Source organism: Lissotriton vulgaris, chromosome 6 (genome assembly GCF_964263255.1).
Source record: "Lissotriton vulgaris chromosome 6, aLisVul1.2, whole genome shotgun sequence".
NCBI lineage: Eukaryota > Metazoa > Chordata > Amphibia > Caudata > Salamandridae > Lissotriton > Lissotriton vulgaris.
In genome coordinates, this window is record NC_141694.1 from 344,895,774 (window position 1) to 344,916,508 (window position 20,735).

Consider the following 20,735-nt stretch of genomic DNA (forward strand, 5'->3'; position numbering starts at 1 on the left):
ATCTCATTTTCCTCCAGATACTTGGTAAGGATGGTGTTAAAATGGGATTCCATGACCTCTGCCAGGTAAGGCAGCAATGAGATGGGCCGGAAATTCTCAGGGGCCGATTCATCACATGTGGGCTTTATCAGAATTGGAACAACCTTACCGTGTTTCCAGGATTTAGGAAGCAACGCTGATTGAAGTGATCTATTAATCTGTGGCCTCCCCTCTGTCAGGAGGCAGTCTTGGAACTTCCTGAAAATATCAGGTTTAAGAGGGTCAGCAGGAGAGCCGGATCTCACCTTATTAGAGAGAGTTTCCATGTCTTTACAGGACAGGGGGTAGAGCTTGTAATTGGAGGGAGAAGTCTGAGATATTGATAGATGGCCGAAGTTTAGGTAACACCCTACACACATCGAGGGTAGTATATATACAGTCAATTCTGTTAATAAAGTACTGGGCTACAGCTTCACAATGCTGGTTGGAGGAAATGATATTGTTGGTAGCTGCAATGGGTTTCATCATATCATTAATGAGAGAAAAAATGGTTTGGGAGGGGTTAGAGCTCGAAGTGATTAAATTGGTATAAAATGCAGCTTTAACCTTTTGAACAAGTTTATGGTAGGCTTTAAATGCCAGCCTATCGATTTGTTTTGCTGTGGGGTCATAGGAGCGTCTCCAAGAGCGTTTCAAGGATTTGCATTGTTTGTTTTCCTGCCTTAACCTCATAGATGCTCGTAAACATCCCTCCCCAGTGCTGCGCTGTCCATTGGAACTAGTGCTGAATGGACGTCCAATGGTCATGCGCAGCACTGGGGAGGTAGTGCTGCCGTCTGCCAACGCCCCGACGCAGCACTTAAGGGGTTAAGGACACCTTATACCAAGCATGGGATTGTGTACGCTTAGCACAAGTCAATTTCTTAGGAATGCAGCAATCTAGTTTGCTACTAATCCATTTCCTATAAACCTTATCAGCCTCCTCCAGATCGGTATGCCATACAGGGCAGGAGGTTTTTAAGCTGGATGCAAAACCAGATGCATCCAGTTTATGCCACGGTCATTGCATGGTGGTGTGCTGGGGAATCTGCAAAGGAGCGTCAGCAAGATCGAAACTCACATGAATAAGAAAATGGTCTGTCCAGGCTAGAGGGACATGGGCTCCAGCTGGATGAATTATAGAAAATACAGGGTCCAATAGGTGGCCTGCGGGATGAGATGGACCCACTACTATATGCATTAGTTGGCAAGCCTCCATGTCCCCCAATAAGTTGGTGATTTCCTGGGAGTCCTGGCGATCTAGGTGCAAATTCAAATTGCCCAAAATACTGAAATTGGCTGCCTCCAGGGCAAGTGTGGATGCAGAGAGCACGATGGCCTCTTGAAAAGCTCTTGATGGACCCGGAGGGCGGTAAATGAGAATCCCGGAGAAGTTAAATGTGTGTGATAGAGAGATTTTGAACAGCGCACACTCACAGTCCGGGATACCGTGGGGTAGAAGGCTGATTTGAATATCACTGCTAGGCCAACACCCCTACCACAGGGTGTGTTCTGGGCGAGAAAGGAATAACCCGAGGGGGGGGGCAAAGCAGGAATTGCCACAGAGTCGCTTGTTAACCATGTTTCTGGGATAGAATCCTGAAGAAGATCAAATATTTCTCTGTGATGTTTAACTAGCGACCTACAGTTCAAGCTAAAGATATTAATATGTGGGGTGCTGGTAGGCCTACACAGGGACATAGCGGTCCCCTCAGCTCTAAAACCGCACATATTACACTGCATTTGAGGCGCATCTGGGTGCATATTGTGATTGTCGCAGGGTATTTGGCCGTGTGCAGCGAGCAGCCACTCCCTGGAGTAGGTATGAATATGAATCGGGCCAGTGGTCCTGGTGTCTGGCGGCGTACAGGCCCGGACTGGCGCAGATTGGTTTGCCTTTGGCGCGCCCGCTGCTCGTGTCCGATGCACGTCTGGGCCGGCATGGGGAAGAAATAGGGCAGGGAGAGAAGCGCCCGCCTCCACCAGAAATGCATGACCGCAGAAGGGGTCGTGTGATTGGTCAAATGAGCCCTCCACTCAACCGGCACAAGCCGTGGTGGACCGGAGCAGCGACCAGAGAATAGCAGTCCCTTGCTCACTTTGCCACTGGATTCAAGCAAGCCTACACATAAGACGGATGGAATGCCAGAAACTGGTCCTAGGAAACTTGTTCCCGGTCCAGGGAAGAGATGGCTTGGCAGTTCGGGCTGGACTGTTCCCATGAGGCATAGGGTCAGACCGATTTGCATATGGCAATGTCTGAACTGGGGTGGCAGAGTGGGCTAAAGAACAGTGATGGATTAAACCCAGATCTGTTGACTGTGTCTGAGTGTTTGATTGATTCAGATGCTCCGTCCATCACCACCCCCTTTTGTACTGCTTTGTTCACCATAAGTTGGCAGGGTATGCTCAGACGTGAGTAATTTGCTCACTTTGCCACTGGATTCAAGCAAGCCTGGCTGAAGACGGCTGGAATGGCAGAAATCGGTCCTAGGAAGCCTGTTTCTAGTCCAGAGAAGGCATGGCTTGGCAGTTCGGGCTGGACTGTTCCCATGAGGCACAGAATCAGACTGATTTGCATATGGCCATGTCTGAACTGGGGTGGCAGAGTGGGCTAAAGAACAGTGATGGATTAAACCCAGAACTCTTGACTGGGTGTGAATGTTTGATTGGTTTAGATGCTCCGTCCATCACCACCCCCTTTTGTACCGCTTTGTTCACCATAAGTTGTCAAGGTATGCTCAGACGTGAGTCCCTTGCTCACTTTGCCACTGGATTCAAGCAAGCCTGGCTGAAGAAGGCTGGAATGCCAGAAACCGGTCCTAGGAAGCTTGTTTCCGGTCAAGGGAAGGCATAACTTAGAAGTACTTCTAGCATTAATTGATCAGGAATCTCCTCATCAGAACTCTTCATAAATGACTCCTGGATCTCAACATAGTCCAAACATTCCATTAATTCAACATCCAAAGTCTCATCATTAAAATCCTCCATTCCATTTTCTCTCAAAACAAGGTCTTCTTCTTGAATAGTGTTATGAATAGGATCATGTGAGACCACAAACAAAGTATTCTCAACAAAGGTTGCAGACATTTCAAAATTAATGTTAACGGTGTCCTCATTGACATCCATATTCTTTTTAAATTTCTTGCTGTAAATAGTAGAAAAAAAAACACTTTAATTTATCGTTTTTAGTAATAGATAATATTAAACTAGCTTTATCAAGTATTAAATTCCCCTAACAAATTAACAACACACCTTTTAGAAAGCAGTAGAAGAGATAATACTGTGTACATTTTTACACCAGAAATTCCTCACAAATGTACCTCAAAGAGTACTATCACAAAATGGCTGTGTTTCCCTCTTATTAGAGAACCATGTCATTAGTAGAAAACCAATGAAACTTCATCACTCACAAATTCAAAACCAAAGAAACATTTTAATTGGTTGTAAATTTCAAAAGTTAATTGGCTCTTGAGTCTCTGTAAACATTCTAAATGGTCTGCATAGTTCGCCATCTTGTGACTCTGAAGAATAGACATACATGAGGTGAAAAATAAATGGGGAAATAATTAAAAAGGGGCAGAATAGACACCCTCTGATCCCCTAGATTTTCTGAGGAGGGCCTAGAAGGACCCTGACAGGCAAAAAAACTTTTTTTTTTTTAAATGTCGCGGGGTAAGCGCTGGGTGCGCTTCCGGGTGTGCTCTCCGGTACGCGCACCGTGCGCGCACCAGGAACAAATGATAAAAAAATATATACATTTAACACATATTTTTTTTAAAAAAAATAATAATAATTGATGGAAAAAACAGCTAAAAAAATAATCATAGGTTACAAAGTCGATATACAAATTAATTAGCTTTTAAAAAAACTATGAAATTCACTGAAAAAAACATAGGTTTCACAAACGTTATAAATAGGAATTAGCTTTTAAAAAACCTTTCAAATTCACTAAAAAAACCATAGGTTTCACAATCGTTATAGTTAGGAATTCGCTTTTAAAAAACCTTTCAAATTCAGTGAAAAAAACCAGAGGTTTCACAATTGTTATATTTAGGAATTAGCATTTAAAAAACCTTTGAAATTCACTGAAAAAACCATAGGTTTAACACCAGTTATAGTTAGCTGGACATTTTACTAAAACCATTGAAATTCCCACGTTATAGTTAGTTGGACTCACTCTAACTCGCGCGCCCACAATCCACTGCTAATGATGTCACATATTACATCATTCATGACATGGTCAGTGACATCACTGATGACATCACTGATGACATCTCAAATGACATCACTGATGACATCATCCATGTGATAATACGATGCACCTCCTCACACTCTAATCTAACCTTTGATACACCCTGTGTTAAATATAAACTACCATTCCTGAAATTATTGACTCACCAATACCAGTAACTATATACGCACTCACTGATTGCTAGGTCTACACACACATCCACTCATTCACCCATACAATCACTCATACATACGGACACTCATCAATAGAACACTATCATATCCAGTCATATTCCTATACAGACACTTACACACTGACACTCATTCACAGACTTACTCAAACACCTAGTCAGTTATGCAGAGAATCAATCACACTCCCATTTCCTCAACTACAAAGTTATACACACCAAACCTTACTTATTCAAATATATAGTAACACATACTTACTCTCTTTTACAATCACTAAAACAAGTACACATTGAACCATACAGTCACTTACGCAATCACAGGCTCTCATGTATAGTCATTTATATATGTCAACTCTCACATGCACTGTGTTTTACATATGTACTTACTTGGACATGTAGCACTGAGATATCCTTTCACTCACCAACACACCCATGCACATAGTCAACCGCCCATACAGCTGTTTCCACATGCACTCTTGAACCCATACACCAAGTGAATCAACTGCTCACACATCTATGCACTGACTCACACCTCCCAGCCACCCAAACACACACACAGCCTCACAAACAAATACTTGGGCAACCAATCAATAACCCATATAGCCACTCATATAGCTACTGATCAACACATGCAGCAGCTTACACAACAACAGACCTACTGATGCACACATTCAGACAGTTTAGTCACTAACCCATGCATTTAGTGAGACACATTTAATCACTCACTCAGACAGTCAGTCACGCACCTACTAAATCCTTCATCCAGACACTTATAGATCCATTCATTCTTCAATATGTAAAACAAATTCAAACTTTACAGAAACACACAGACACTGGATGTTGTCAACAGTGATATCATCAGTGATGTCATTTGAGATGTCATCAGTGATGTCATCAGTGATGTCACTGACCATGTCATGAATGATGTAATATGTATGAGTAAAATGTCCAGCTAACTATAAATGGTGTTAAACCTATGGTTTTTTCAGTGAATTTCAAAGGTTTATTAAATGCTAATTCCTAACTATAACGATTGTGAAACCTCTGGTTTTTTCACTGAATATATATATATATATATATATATATATATATATATATATATATATATATATATATATATATTGCCTACTGGTTTCCAGTGGCCATGACCGGCTGAATACAACCACGCAAACTCCATCCCTTGGAGCCCAGCCTGTAGTGTGGGTACCCTGGTCCCAACCAGGCCTCCCACTTTTTCCAAGTTGGGGACGGCGGGGGAAGCCTTAAGGCCCCCATGGTCCCTGTCGGCTTCCCATTTCCTGCTGGAGCTGGCATTGCTTTGACGCCCAGGGCGCTTCTAACATGCTTCAAATTGGGCAGGAAAACATACTCTGCTCTGCTTTCAGCAAGCAAGAGCATTGCTCGCTTGCTGGAAGCAGAGTATTTTTGCACTTGTTTGCTTAAAGCAGAGAGTTTGCTATGGCTTGGAGGGAGCGGTGCTCCTGCCAAGCCATAGCAACAACAATGTCCGGGGTGGGGTTCCCCGGGACATTGCTGGAGTCGGCCATGTGGGGTGGTGATCCCCAGGGCCATTTAGGGCTACTTGAGATGGACTATTTACACTTTGGCTTCACCTACATGAAGCATCAGATTTGTTCATCGACAGTGACACATGTTGCATGTACAAGCAGTTTGCTTCGACCACTGCAAACTCTCTGCAGTTATGTAAGATGCAATTTCCAGCTCCAGTCAGACTCATGGTTTTGGGAGAAGCTGTGCACTGCAGATGGCGTGTGTAGATTGAAGGAGTCAGCTCCACCACTCCTACAGCAGCGGTGCAGGACACATGCCTGTACTCCTGACGTCTTGCTTTGAACGATCAAGTTACTCGTCTCTAAGAGTACTCCCGCCTGAGCCATATCGCTTCGGGTGACAAGGTCTCGTTCCAGGAGTTACTCTGGTTCTTTTAGGGCTGTCCTTCACCCCTTCCTGCCCCGTCCCGTCCTGATGAAGACCCCCCTTTGACTACCTTAAGGAGCATATACTGGGTCGAAACTTCGACACCCACACTAGGCACAGATTGTCCAAAGGCTATGCCCAAAGAAAGAATTATCATCCGGCAGAACTACTATTGCAGTCCCTATATCATCTGGCCCATTACTCATTTGTACATCATTTTTCACCACCTTGTACATAATGCACACCACTGAGCACTAAGCGCCAATGTCACTTGGCCACCACTTATTTGTGAGATTTTCTTTGTGTTGACAGCCGTGATTATATGTGTAGAGAATCTGAATGATATAATTTGGATAAAACGTACACAGTATACAGCAATCTGAGTCATGTATAAATGTTTTCTGCATCTAGGCATTCGAGATACCCATTAAAAATAAGAGAGCAGCAAGTAGTAGTTTGTTTTCAGCTGTGTGGCGATTATCTCAATTCTCTTTTTGCCTCTTCCCTCAGAGTGGTAGGGAAAAGGCGATACCCATTGAGCCCATTAACACCAGCCACCCCTGGTTACATTACACAAGAACACATTTGTTTTTTTTTAGGCACAAGGAGATTGTGATCTTCCCAGAATGAATCCTAGGATTCTGTTCAACTGAAGTTGAGACTCAAACCTGGATCTCGAGTTCACACATTTGGAACTCTGTCTCTTATCCCACATGTGTCCTACTCTCATTGTTCTGAGCTACAGCCTTATGGAGGAAGATGAGGGGTCCGAGGCCTGGACTATGCACTTTCCCTCCATGGTTACCTTCTGAGCAGGATTTCCCAATTTTATTTCCTTCCCTAGTTTCGTTTTTATACCTCTGCCTAAACTTTCACATGCAAAACTGTCTAAAACCATGTGGAAGTCAGCTGAAACAAATTTTAGCAATGCAGACTGGCACATATGCATGGTACTGAGAAGGCGCCACCAGTTTGGGCTTTGAGGCAAGGGTGCCAAAGTTTTAAAAAGACTATAGTAGTGGCCCGAGCCCTTCGGTGCCTAAAAAACAAGCAAGGAAAATAATCCCCTATGATTTGTCTTCTTAGTTCAAAAACACCTTTGGGGTGCAGAGGGCCCTTGTGCCACAGTACCCGCTGCACTAATGCAATTTATGTTGCTGCAACCATGTGGAGTAGTCACAATTCCAATTTCACAATTGCTTTATTGACCTGATTGCTTTTGTCAAATTTGCTTGGAAATGCACTATTTGTCGACTCTTTGTTCAAACTTTACTGGGGGAAGACCCCCAGCAAAACACCCTTACGGCAGTCGGGCTCAGTCGCTACACTCGTTCATCATGGGACACTCAACCCAAACCTTACGCTCACCAATTTCAAAATGTCACCATCCGCCACTGGTTGTAATACTTACATATAATAAACTAGTAGCCCCTCCCGACCTTGTCCGGGAGCAACAGGCTTCCCCGACCCCCGCCCGCCCCGACATTGTCCAGCAGCCCGGGCCCCCGCCCGGCCTGTAACCTGCCTGCCCCGACCCCCGCCTGCCCCGACATGGGCCCCCTTACCTCAGCCGCCGCTCCTCCCGCCTGTCCACTGCTCGCACTGCCGCTGGCCGGTCCGCTGGTCCTCACGTCACCGCTCCTCCCCCGCGCCATGTCCTCTGCTCCCTTACCTCAGCCGCCGCTCCTCCAGCCTGTCTGCTGCTCGCACCGCCGCTGGCCTGTTCGCTGCTCCTCACGTCACCGCTCCTCCCTAGCGCCATGTCCGCCGCTCCTCGTTGCGCTCCTGGATGCTGCTCCTCCCCGCGCTCCTGACGTGAGCATGCACGTCGCGGGCGGCGCTACTTAGGAGGGACTACTTTTTTTTTTACTGTAAATTTTTTAATTAACGTTTTTAAAAAAAATTTATATAGCCTATAACCATCTACACACCCTGGATTGGCGCTGTGGTTCCCGAGGAGCGGTGACATGAGGAGCAGCGGACAGGCCAGCAGCGGTGCGAGCAGCAGACAGGCTGGAGGAGTGGCGGCTGAGGTAAGGGAGCAGCGGACATGGCGCGGGGGAGGAGCGGTGACGTGAGGAGCAGCGGAGCAGCGGACAGGCCAGCGGCAGTGCGAGCAGCGGACAGGCGGGAGGAGCGGCGGCTGAGGTAAGGGGACCCATGTCGGGGCAGGCAGGGGTCGGGGCAGGTGGGGGTCAGGGCAGGCAGGGTACAGGCCGTGCGGGGGCCCGGGCTGCTGGACAATGTCGGGGCGGGCGGGGGTCGGGGAAGCCTGTTGCTCCCGGACAAGGTCGGGAGGGGCTGCTAGTGTTATGATAAAGGCAGTATGTTTGACTTCTTTATTGTGAAAGGTAGTTGTTAAAGCCAATAGATGTTTAAGAGTGGAATGTTATTGCACTGTTTTAAAGGTACAGACAGTATTTTGTTACATGGAATCTCAGTAGGTTACTGAAGTATCGAAAGGTCTTTGTGCTGGCAATCGTCATTGACAACCTCTGGGGATAAAATATTTTCACCCTGATAATCCTTCTGAGCCCTCTTAGGGCAAATTGTATTTTTTCTGTCAGCTGTAGTTTTGTATGTACTTTTTATGTTATGCTGGTGGTTGTTTTGTGGGAAGCTCGTGTTCAAAACATTAGGCCTGGGTTGGTTATTTTGACACCTCAATGGTAAGGCTATAGGCCTGAGTTTGTTCCCCAATAAAAAAAAGTTATAAGAGATGCCATATTTCCTATCTATTTTTTAATAAATGTTAGACAAGGGCAGTAGGTCCGACCTATTTATTATGAAAAACAGATGTTAAAGCAGTACGCTTGTAAAGGATTTAAAGGACCTTGTCTACTCACATAAAACTACAGCAAGTCAATCATATCTGAAAGCAGGGCTGGGAAGGCAAGCCCTACATAACATACTGAGAACCAGGCTCTCCTAACACTGCCAATAAGGGATTACAGGGCCCACTGGAAAAACACATTGCCAGGATACAAGGGATACTGTTTCTGCCAATATCACACAGAATCAGCCCGGCATATCATTTGTTGCTGCACAGTCCTGCTGTGACAGAGTCGATTACACCTAAGAACAATGTTCCTGCAAAATGGTGTAAGAACATACAAAGAAGCCCTAATGCTCATTTACACTACCACGGTACCGATGGTCATGGCAAGAATTGGTAAGTTTTACAAGGAAGTAGCAAGGATTTTACAAATAACCCAAGAAACCGAGACAGACATACAAGCCGCTGATCTGTAACACTACCTGGGGGAGTACTCCATATGAATTGGCACTAAATGACTTCACACATGTACCTCACACCTTAAATCCCTGTGAAGCACATTGATAAGCATGAAGGGTGCACTACTAAAGGGTCCTGTACACAGGTCTGACTTTACATCTACCATCTTATTTACCTCTGGCTCAATTTCTTGGTGTGGCGCCATATAGACTTATGCACATTACCTGTACTGCTGGTTTTAATACCTTATCATCATTGATCTAGGAGGTGTATTGTTTTAATTTGCATTATATGTTGCACCATTTCCGATGCATGCCCACGCACAGCTTAATTCTATGCATGTTTGCATGGCACAGCCTCATAGGGATTTGCACGCCCTGACTTTGGCTTTGCCTAGAATTGCCTTATTCTGCATTTGCCACAAAAATTATTTGCTGTTCCCACATCATTGGGCTGTAGCACCTCCTGATGCTGTCACCTTCGGTTGGGCGAAAAATGTTGTGGCATTCTATATTTGGTGTTGTTTTTTAATGTAATTTACATTGTATTTTGTAAATGATTTTAGGTAATCCATACTAATATAATAAAGAGAGAGCCCAAACCTCTGAGGTGGGTAATCTCAGGAACCACAGCACCAATCACAACACCCAATACAGCGTTGGAAAGGGCAGTTGCAGCAGAAGGACATAGGCTATGCAGACGCCTACCATATACATTTAAAAGGTAAAAGAACCGTGCCAGCAAAGTAGTCCCTTGTGGGCGTGTCTGTGTTGTGCTGTGGGCGTGTGCTGGGGCGTGACAAACGCTGGGGGCGTGTGGTACGTTCCGCCCTTCATGCCATGTCTCATATCGTGTGCTAATCCCACCCTGCTCCCTTTAAATACCCCTGCACCCTATAATCATAACCCACCCTTACTCCTTAAAATACCCCAACACCCTTAAACACTAACCCATCTTAACCCTATAAATATACCCTGTACCCCAAATCCCAAACCTATCCCTAAACCATAAAAATACCCCTGTACCCCCAAAACCCAAATCTAGCCCTGAACCCTATAAATACCCCTGTACCTCAAAACCCAAACCTACCCCTGAACCCTAAAAATACCCCTGTACCCCAAACCCCAAACCTAGCCCTGAACCCTAAAAATACCACTGTAGCCCAAAACCCAAACCTACCCCTGAACCCTAAAATACCCCTGTACCCCAAACCCCAAACCTAGCCCTGAACCCTTAAAATACCCCTGTACCCCAAAAACCAAAACTACCCCTGAACCCTAAAAATACCCCTGTACCCCAAAACCCAAACCTAGCCCTGAACCCTAAAAATAACCCTGTACCCCAAAACCCAAGCCTACCCCTGAACCCTAAAATACCCCTGTACCCCAAAACCCATACCTAGCCCTGAACCCTAAAAATACCCCTGTACCCCAAACCTAGCCCTGAACCCTAAAAATACCACTGTACCCCAAAACCCAAACCTACCCCTGAACCCTAAAATACCCCTGTACCCCAAACCCCAAACCTAGCCCTGAACCCTTAAAATACCCCTGTACCCCAAAACCCAAACCTACCCCTGAACCCTAAAAATGCCCCTATACCCCAAAACCCAAACCTAGCCCTGAACCCTAAAAATACCCCTGTACCCCAAAACCCATACCTATCCCTAAACCCTAAAACTACCCCTGTACCCCATAACCCACAACTATATCTGAACCCTTAAAATACCCAAACACCTCAAAACATATACCTCAGTACCCCAAAACATATACCCCTATATTCATACTTATATATGCTTTTACCATTCATGCATTTACAATGAATTTCGTTGTAAATGTATGCGTGGTAAAAGCATATAAAATGTAATGCCATGCGTTATAATGGCATTGCGGAGTCATGGTACTTTCGTAATGAAAGTATGCGGAGTGATGGTATGCGGAAAGAAAGTTGCGGAATATTGGGTGTTTACCCTCCCTCGTTAAGTACATTGGTGGCACGGCGGCCTACATCTCCAGCAACATACTCATATTTTTTCACCACCCATTTGAAAAATGCACAGGTCTCTCTCATTGATGGCCAGAACCGACATACACTTTTAGACACACCTCCCGCCACAAGTTCTAGAATTGCGAACTTTAGAGCTGGGGAGCTATGCTCGAATCTCGGCATCAGCTCAACATCCTGTGATTCCAGGCAAATCGCTTTCTCTCCCCGTGCCTACCACAAATGAATATGTTCTTCTGTAATGTAAATTGTGCTCATGCCATGTTGTCGAGTTCGCGCTATATAATATTGCAAGGAAAAATAAAGTAGGGAAACTCGAGTTCACACACTACTGAACGCGCACTCTTAAGTGCATCCGCAGTGCATTGTGAATCGGAGCGTTTCACAGGCCTGTCACAGATAAGAAATGAAATCCTACAAAACAATATACTACTGGCCGGCAGCAACTCATACCCGGACAACGTCGGGACGGGCTGCTAGTCATACAATAAAGATTTTCCTTGCTTACTTATTTTGCTTTTAAAGGATAATTAGTATTACACTGTGTTTAAAGCTGTAAACAGATAATTTGTTACATGGACTCCCTGTTCTAGCCAAAGGATTTCTTGTTGGTCAATGACTATGACAAAACATTAAGGCTGAAGATTTGCAATGTGATAATCCTTGTAAGGCCTTTCTGAGATGGGTTGAATTCTGCTTTGATAACACAATAGGCATGGTGAATGTTTCAATTAGGGAGGGTAATATCCTGTTCCTACTCGAATGTCCCTCAGCACCAGACCCCTAGGGAGTCATAACATAATTGGATGAAGGGGCCTCACCGACATAATGATGCATGCTTTATCATTGGTCACCTCCTCACACCCTGGAGTTCTTAAGATATATTAATCAACTGGATAAGGCAGTGATCCAGTCTAAGTTAAAAATACCTTAAGGTATGCCACAGATATATCCTTTATCTGGTGGTACCTTAGGCACAGCTATAAGAAGGATCAAGGATCAGTCAGTGGATGTTTTGGTGTGCAATAGCCCCACCGTCCTTATGTGGACTGCACTGCAGCTCTCCATATAGTAGTACTTGCCAACTCATTTAATCTGCCATGCACTGCATCCCACGAGCCCACTGCTTCAAAATCAGACAGCCATCTTGGAATTGTAGTGTTCATACAGCTTCATTGATTACCGATCTACGATGACAAACACATTGCTGGTAAATAGGAATCCCAGTTTTATGGTATTTATTTTCTTAACATTTCCGTCTGTATTTTATTTCTGTATTTATTTTGTGACCATCTTATTAACATTTATCCATATTTATTTTGTGGTTTGCAAATAAGTGGAGCCAAAACTGGTACATTCCCACCTTTATTTAAACATACACTAATAGTTTGATGCCTGTCGCATTTTTGCAAATTCGGCTACCAAATATAGCAAAATGCTACAACCACAGGCAAATACTAGCAAATTACTACAAATATATTTTATTATACGCCTGCATTTAAAGATATCTTATTCTGTTTTTTACCTCTCCATGCTATCTATTTGCTCATCTGTTGTCTTGGAATTCGCAACAAACAGCATGAAAAATCACTACTTAGAAGCACAATTTTCAGTATTTTTCCACTTGTAAAAATAAATACAGACAGGAAACAGTTGTTTTCTTTCTGTATTTATCTGTAAAAATCAGTTAAAACAGAAAACTGGGAGCCTTACTTGTAAACATGAAAGGCATGTTGAAACTTTAGAAATATGAGATGCTATGTGTATTATGATTGCAAGACCACTGTGCCTTGCTATTTTCTATTTTTATGTTTTATTGCAAGTAAATCATTTAGGCTCCAGCATGTTTTCTTTTTTTCTCCTTTTATTCTTCTAATTTACTTTGCATATGATTATCATTTATGATAACGTTGTGAATGCTTAAACTCACAAGTGACTGAAGAGGCACTCTCAGTGATGATCCAGACCTCTGGGCACTACCCACACTTGTTAATGATGAGAAGAGTGACTGAGAAAAACGTAAACATGAACATTAAATCAGTAACTTGATTTCACAGTAACTTGATTTCACACACCACCCACATGTCTATATGTTTCTAGTTTTAAGAAATGGTTGCGGTTGGCAGTTTTCAATGGGAGCTGGCTGACTCTGGGCTCAGTTTGAACCCACCCCTGGTAGAAACCAAGGGCATCATTAAGATGGTGGGCGGATCCTCACGGTTAAAGGGACCGCCCGTCATAAGAGCGGGGGTCCTTTGGGGGCAATTAGGATGCGCCCACCACAGTGGCGGGTGCATCCCGTATTTTTAACATTGTGGCGGGCGGTGCAAAAAGCACCGCCCGCCGTGATGCTAAAAATACATGTTGTGCTTTTCAAAGCACAACATGACAGGCACCGCCTGGTGCCTGCCACGTTGTTATTTGAATGACAGGCATGTGCACCCCCCACACCCCTGAAATCCATGGGGGCCCACAAGGGGCCCCCCAAGCAGACTCTGCATGCCGCTACGGAAAGGCATTCACAAATGCACATTGTAATATGGCTGGCGGTGTCTGAAAGACACCGCCACCATATTGAACCTTTTTCCACCCGGTCGACATGTCAACCGGGCGGAAAAGCGGCGAACGGTCTCTCCGTCTGCCGCGGACCCCCCAGCAATAATAATATGGCAGGAGGGTCTCTTCTACAGGGATGGTGGGCAGATTGCCCCCGCCATCCTAATGGGGCCCTTGGAGTAACATGGATCTTTAATGTGTAAGTTTAATGTTTGAAGGGCATTTTGTCAAAGAATATTGTTATACCCATGAGCCACACCATCCTGGATTTCCATGCAGCTCTATGTTTTAGAAATTACCTGATTTGTAGGGTTCCTAACATGTCAGCTGATCCTGAAACAAAGTGTGGCAGCCAAACCCATGGAAAATGACAGAGTTTTTTTAGGCATATTTTTTAAGTTTGCACGGAATTCTAGATAGGAATGTTTGCTGCTATATGTGGATTTCACATTTCCCTGGCTTGCTCTTGGCTCTGTAGATACAGGAATGCATGAGGTCGGTACAGTTCCTGAGTGGCAGCTGACCACAATCACATATACTGCTGCCATTCTCCATGGAAGCTGCGAAAAAAATGTAGGCATAGTTTTGACATTTGCTGGACTTTCCAGGCTTTCTTCTCAGATTTCCACCCTAACTGCATCCATAATCCACTGTACAGGGACTACTGTTTCCTGAATTTCCAACATGGTTTGTCCGACTGGGTTACTTTCATCACTGGGCCTGGCATGACAGTAATTGGCAACATTGAACAAAACATCACCATAATTGCCTCAATATTTGACAACTGTAGAACATTATGAGTAACAAATACTGGAGAAGCACCGAGGCATCTCTCTCTGGATCCCCCTGCATCTCTCCTGTTCAGATATGCCTAGAGGTGGAGGGTTCTCAAGTTGCCTTGACACATCACATCAGCCGTACCACTCAGGCTCATACACACAAGCAGAGAACTGCTCAGATAATGAAAGTGTCTAGCTGTTCCAGTGCTAAATCCAAGAGCTTGATCTTTTACTATCACATCAAGCGAAGTCAGAAGCTTTGTGAGACCCTTGTGCAAAGAGCTATCCCCTTGTGAATTTGACCTATGGTGAGAGGTTGCTACCTGTATGGTCCTGATGAAGACCTATTGGAGATTGTTCTCACAGGGGTAAAAATGTTGACACATTTTTATGTTAATCAATGACATTACGTCAAAAGTATTTTTTCTGCATAGTCACCCCATGCAGAAATCACAAATAATTGACTGTGTGTACATAGTCAAAAGTTTGCACATATTTTTTGCTTTGGAAGCACAGGCTTAGAGCTTGCTCTAAGGGAACCATTGTCTTTACTGAAATGTATAAATCAAGGTCCCCAGGAATACCGGGTGGCCCTGTATTTTGTCTGATTTTCAACTAAAAACTGCTAGCATGAATAATTGTATTGTTTACATCAAATACTTAGGTCCCAATTCACAAAGAGTCACCTTTGTCATGGAGGATTCTCTGCAGTTGTGTTGGAATCTCCGCACTGCAATTTCTCACTGTGGAGATTCCACCACGACTACGTAGTCTCCACCACAATGGCATATGGCTGAGATACCCGCCACCCCCTCTCGACACAATCCCCAAGGATGGGAAACCGGAAACGGTTCTGAACTTTTGGAAGGCGGGAGGGAGTGACCCTCCCGGCCGTATTTATTAAAATATGAAACAAAATCAAAACATTAAAATAACAGTTTCATATTATGTACAATTTCATTTCCACATTACGATGTTTGGCTAACCTTAACATATTTCTAATACAAAGGTTCTCCTAGCCGAACTAACATCCTACAAAACATTTAACTTGAAATTGTACATCCTAACGTTTAAGGGCCAACGGCAAGGTCGTAACCGGTGTCAGATCCCTAAACCAGAAATACCCCCCCCACTTGGGAGGGGCGACCGCACAGAGGCGTACCTCAAGTGCATCTACCAATTTCCCTTGACTTGACGGGGGCCCCAATGAACTCGACGCCATTTAAAGGTCGTCCGAGGACTCGTGTGAGGTGTCTAGAAGGTAGCGTAAACCCCCTCCCCACCACACACAACTTACCACATCTGCCGTCGCAGGTGTCCTGGCCCCGGGAAATTCCCCAGGTGGGGCCCGTAGCCCCTCCTATCCAGGAAGGGGCCTTGACCGCCTTTCCTTTCCTTTCGGCGGCCCATCCTTAGAAGGGACCGCCTCCCCATTGAGGGGCCAATGGCCACCTCCCCCGAGCGCTCCCATCCGTAATGGGTGACGCCCCCCCATAGGGATCTTCCAATTACTGCTCACCGATCATGACCTTACCGCCCGACCAAAATAAATACGACAATTGACTAAAATTACTAAATGAAAGAAGGCAACCATAACTATTTACGTATGATTACTGATCAACACTAGTGCAACATTACTTTATCTAAACAAACATACTGTAAATGACCATTCTCTTTATTGCATACTCAAAATAACACGACAATCATCACAACCTGTAAGAAATAGGGTTACCACATCAAAACTTTATTTAAAAAACAACTGGCTGTCTTCAGGGGCTGGTGGGTGGGTCAAAATTGGCTCTTCGTTCCGTCTCAAGCTCACGTGCAGCGGGGAGGTGCAGCTTCAGAGCACAGGAACAAGAGGATGCTTTCTTGGCTTGTTGCTCCTTTTATCCGTCTTCGGGCGGGCGTAAACCCGCCTCCGCCTGCCTCCGGGGGCGTGGCCGGCCGCGTCAGTGCCTAGGACAGCCCACTCCAGGGCGGGAAAAGGCGCGCCCCGGCTACGCCGCTTCGGGCATACCAGCCGAGACTCGCCTCCCGCCCAAGATGGCCTCCCGGGGGGATCGGGGTACTCCACCATACGTTCGGGGGGACCGAATGGTCGCCCCTTTCCATATGGCTGAGATACCCGCAACCCCCTCTCGACACAATCCCCAAGGATGGGAAACCGGAAACGGTTCTGAACTTTTGGAAGGCGGGAGGGAGTGACCCTCCCGGCCGTATTTATTAAAATATGAAACACAATCAAAACATTAAAATAACAGTTTCATATTATGTACAATTTCATTTCCACATTACGATGTTTGGCTAACCTTAACATATTTCTATTACAAAGGTTCTCCTAGCCGAACTAACATCCTACAAAACATTTAACTTGAAATTGTACATCCTAACGTTTAAGGGCCAACGGCAAGGTCGTAACCGGTGTCAGATCCCTAAACCAGAAATACCCCCCCCACTTGGGAGGGGCGACCGCACAGAGGCGTACCTCAAGTGCATCTACCAATTTCCCTTGACTTGACGGGGGCCCCAATGAACTCGACGCCATTTAAAGGTCGTCCGAGGACTCGTGTGAGGTGTCTAGAAGGTAGCGTAAACCCCCTCCCCACCCCACACAACTTACCACATCTGCCGTCGCAGGTGTCCTGGCCCCGGGAAATTCCCCAGGAGGGGCCCGTAGCCCCTCCTATCCAGGAAGGGGCCTTGACCGCCTTTCCTTTCCTTTCGGCGGCCCATCCTTAGAAGGGACCGCCTCCCCGTTGAGGGGCCAATGGCCACCTCCCCCGAGCGCTCCCATCCGTAATGGGTGACGTCCCCCCATAGGGATCTTCCAATTACTGCTCACCGATCATGACCTTACCGCCACAGGCCGGATAGTTGACCGGCTATCCGGACCCCCCACAACAACTCCTGCCTAAAGGTCATGTTTTAAACTCTTTAGCCAAGCTATGAGGTCACCTATGAGTAACTCATTCCCCACCCGGGACAAATGGACCCCATTCCCCAAATACATACTGTCCCCCGTGATACAACCATGCGGAATAGAATGCAATGCACTTGAACGAAACAATCTACCCAATTTGTTATTTACTTTCCTCACTGAGTGATTCAAAGCAGAAGCCGAAATCGCCCCCCGCCACACTTTCCGTGGAATCATATGGGACCATGCAATTGTGCACCCTGGAACTCTTCTCGCCAACCAACTTACTGTGGAAAGCATTGCCTCGAGAAGAAGTCGTCTACCAGTGGCCACCAAATCGTTGCCCCCAAGATGGACTATGATTATAGACGGCGGTGACCTTGTCCGCCCTAACAAACCCTCGAAAAAGGATTGAAACTGGTCAATACAGAGCCCGCCCCTTCCGTAGAAGGTCACCCTGTACCCGTATTCCACAGCCATGTGAATCATGTCACCTGCTTTGAATACGTCCGCGGCACGCCTCACGTATGAGTGGCCCACGACCCACACCTCTTTTTCCGCAGCCGGTGATGTCTGACCGCTGGTTCCCTGGTGTCGGGTCGACTGCACAGTCCGCCCCGCCTCGTAAGCTTGCGAAACTGTAAACCAAACAAAAACAAGAAGCGTGAGTACATCATTACAGCTTCACAACATGTGCAACCGCACATACCTTTTGTAACAGTTCGAGGACCAACGCCCCAAACGTTTCACTTTTTCCACACTCAGACCCCTGGCTGTAGCCTCAGTAGCAGCCCCTATCCGAAAGGAATGGGTCCCAAACTCGCCGGGGTTCAAGCCCGCGGCCGAAATTGACATCGCAAGCACCCGCTGGAACTGAAACCTCGTCAGTGGGGTGGCATCAGCGTGTCTCAACAAGGTCCCCCCCCATGATGCCACCCTCTGCGCTAAATATTCCTCTACGCAAACAACAGGGCACATGGAAGACCCGGGAATCCTATGTATGACTATGCAGTCCCCAATCGCACCCTGATCGGTTTTGGACCTGACAAACGAGACAGTCATCGTCTCCACCTTGACCTGAATGTGCTCTCGGCACAGTCCCCCCACCGTATCCTGTTTGCTCTTCGCCACCAGTTCGCTTACCCGCATAGCCCCATGGAATGCTAGCGCAAAAGCGGCTCGGAATAACACTGTTTCATACTGGGATGAACACGTCGCAGGGAGTACAGAAAATAACAGGGCCAACCTATCCAGACCTATCGGGTGTCTCTCATCTACTCTGCGACCCTCCAGGCGTTGCCACCCACGTAGCGCTTTCTGCACAACGAAAGACGCTGTCGGGTCCTGGATCCCATGAGCCCTTGCCATAAAGGAAATGGCGGCCCGATGCCTCTGGGCCGTAGCTACTGATTTGCCTGCCTGATGTAAAGACAGCAAACATTTTACGACAAGCTCTTCCTGGCCCCAAAGCTCCCCCCTAGCAGAACCCAAAAAGGACCAATAGGAATGAAACGCCCCTTCATATGCCTTCCTTGTCCTGGGTGCTAAACTCTCTCCCACGAGGTTTTGTAGTTCGGGGCACCGAGAGACCAGAGAGCTTCGGGAAAGGGTGCCGCCACCGGGTCCGCTGTGGGCAGAAAACCGCAGAAGGCCTGCATACGGAAACGAGAAAGCGCATCAGCCGCTTGGTTCAGCACCCCCGGGACATGTCGCGCCCTAAAGAGCACATTCAACTGCATACACAATAACACAATTTCCTTGAGCAATCTCAGAATCCATTTGCAACGTGCTGCCTGGCTATTGATACACTCAACCACGGTCATGTTATCAGACCAGAACACCACAGAGTGATCCCGGAACCCCTCAGGCCATGTTTTCAGGGCCACCAAAATAGGGAAGAGTTCGAGAAAAGCAATGTTACTCGTCAGCCCGCACTCGTGCCACCATGACGGCCATTTTTGAGCCGACCATTGCGTACCGAATATGGCGCCAAAACCTATACTCCCCGCCGAATCTGTCCACAGCCCCAGCTCCTCGGAGGACACCGCCGGTTTGTTCCAGACAATTCGACCATTGAAATCCGCCAGGAATGCCAACCAAATGTGCATGTCCTGGCGAATCTCTGCCGAGAGCCTCGTGCGGTGGTGTCCCTCCTTCAGGCCGACCATGGCTTGTGCAATCGAGCGGGAAAAGGGGCGGGCCATTGGCATTACTCTGAGGGCAAAATTCAACTGGCCCACCGTTTGTTGCAATTGATGCAGGTTCACCTTAGTCTCTCGAATACATGTTTCAAGGGATGCCCTGAATTTTAACACTTTGTCTTTGGGTAATCGAAAACAACCTTCCTCCAAGTCGAGCTCGATCCCCAGAAACTCGAGTGAAGTCGAGGGACCCACAGTCTTACCTGGTGCCAATGGCACACCAAAATGATTCATTAAGACACAAAATTCATTTAAAGCCTGTCCACATTCTGGGTCCCCGGCTGCCCCCAGGAACAGAAAGTCATCGAGATAATGCATAACATGCTGAAAACCCGTCTTTCTTGTGAATACCCATTGCAGAAAACAACTGAATTTTTCAAAATAAGCACAAGATATAGAGCATCCCATTGGCATACATCTATCCATGTAATAGCGACCCTGAAACATGAAACCAAGGAGACGCTGATCGTCTGGGTGTACCCGGAGCAACCGGAACGCTGACTCGATGTCTGATTTTGCCATCAGCGCCCCGGGCCCCAGGCGATTCAACATGGCGACGGCCTCATTGAAAGATGCGTACCGTACCGAACACACTTCCGGGTATATCGCATCGTTCACGGAAAGACCTCGTGGGGCTGACAAGTTATGTATTAGCCTAAACTC